Source organism: Antrostomus carolinensis, unplaced genomic scaffold, assembly GCF_000700745.2.
Source record: "Antrostomus carolinensis isolate BGI_N321 unplaced genomic scaffold, ASM70074v2 scaffold2031, whole genome shotgun sequence".
In the NCBI taxonomy this organism is placed as follows: domain Eukaryota; kingdom Metazoa; phylum Chordata; class Aves; order Caprimulgiformes; family Caprimulgidae; genus Antrostomus; species Antrostomus carolinensis.
Window position 1 is genome coordinate 84584 of NW_010296109.1, and position 1768 is coordinate 86351.

General features: G+C 37.6%; 1 protein-coding gene across 1 annotated transcript in view; it reads right to left on the bottom strand.

Moving 5' to 3' along the window:
* The window catches only part of OTULIN (OTU deubiquitinase with linear linkage specificity), a 10860-nt gene that overhangs the window by 7528 nt on the left and 1564 nt on the right, over positions 1–1768 (bottom strand). The window lies entirely within an intron of this gene.

The window sequence follows — 1768 nt, forward strand, 5'->3', positions numbered from 1 at the left end:
TTTCCCTAAATAATACGAGCCTTTTGATCAAGGTATGCTGTCTTAAGAGTCAAATGTCTCCATTTGAGCTTATATACTGACATTCTGAACTCAAGTTATGACCATGAGGGAGTGGCCTAAAAGGACACTGTTTCTTTGCATAGCCTAGCATTATCAAGAACAGATCTCAAAGCCAGGATGTGAACACTACTGTTGAGAATGGAGGTCCATACAGTGTTCAAAAAACAGAATTGTAAATTGCACATTCCTTTAAATGTGATTCTGAGTGGCACTTGTCATATAATTAGCAAATAAACTTTAAAATCACAGTTTCACAGCTAAAATACTTTAAAAACCCCCCATACATCACCTAACATTAGTAAATCATTTAGACTTACAACTAAAAAGGTTACATTGAAAGTCTGTACTCTGAAGAAAGAAAGTACATGTGCAGGAAAAAAAAAGTGTCAGGTTATTATTAATTCCCCATTACTCTTAGTAGCTTCTAATCCACTACAAACACACACACACACAAAAAGAAAAAAGAAGAAGCAGCAAACCACAGTGTGCTTGCAAAAGACCAGGAAGAAAAAGAAATTCAGGAAGTGACCCTGCCCCATCTTACATTACTGGGAGAGGACAAGAAGCTAGGACTGCAAGAAGGGGTTTAATGTAGCCAGCTGGTAATCAGATTACTCTCATTAAACTTGGAAGAGTTTACATTTACGCTGGTAAATGATGGCTCTCTATTTCTTTGCCTTTATACCCAAACCAACTTACTCAAAAAGGTAACCTAACCTTTCTAACCCATCTGCACGTATTTCCCTTGAGAACAACAACAATGAAAAAGTTTAGTATATAGATAAATATAGGTTACTATCAGGAAATTGTCATCTGCTGTGCAGTCATGCGAAACTACAGTTTAGTTTTTACTCAAGTTTCAAACCTTTAACTTTCAAACTGGGTTTTCCAGGTGCTCAAGTAACTGCTTTAAATCTGATTTGTAACAATACTACAGAATTATTAATTAAGTGAGAAACAACAGATGCAGTAGATATTAAACACAGTATTCCATAAAAAGAGTGCTACCTGCTGAGAAGAAAAATCACAGAAATACTTTTCCCAGGCCCTTATCCTGTTACCTTGTGGCACTGGACAAACCCTAATTTCCATGCATAACCTAATTTCTAAGAATCTCAAGAATACCTAATAATCTTGAAAATATGAAAAAACCCAAACCACATGTGAAGGGGCAGGGCAGGGGGAAGCATTATTTTGGGATACAACCCCAAATACATTTAGGTTACAATGCACAAAAAGTGCTCAGCTTAGTAAACTAGCGAGGTCACTCAGAAAAGAGGTTTGGTGGAGAGTAATCAGCGTCACGTTCCTTCTGCAGGTGTTACCCCATCGTCCTTCTGGGAGCTGACAAAACAGAACCCACAGGTTCAGAACCTGACACATCAACCTCCAGCATAAACAAAGCTCTGCAATTTAACTGAGTTGTTTTGAAATCCAGGTGGCTGGGAGGTGCAACCCATCTGCACAGGCTCTCTCATTTCAGAGCTGAAAGTGCATCCAACATAGTTCTAGCAGAGCAAGTGTTACATACATCTGTGGAAACAAGAATGTGGAAACTAAAGCCTTTCCCCACTAATCTCCACATTAGTATTTGACAATAGACTGAAAATAAAATAATAGATGGAGAAGAAAAATGAAATGAAAACATGCATGCACAAAGGAAAAAAAAAAGCACAAAACGCTGTATGCAAAGACTTAAATTGTCAAA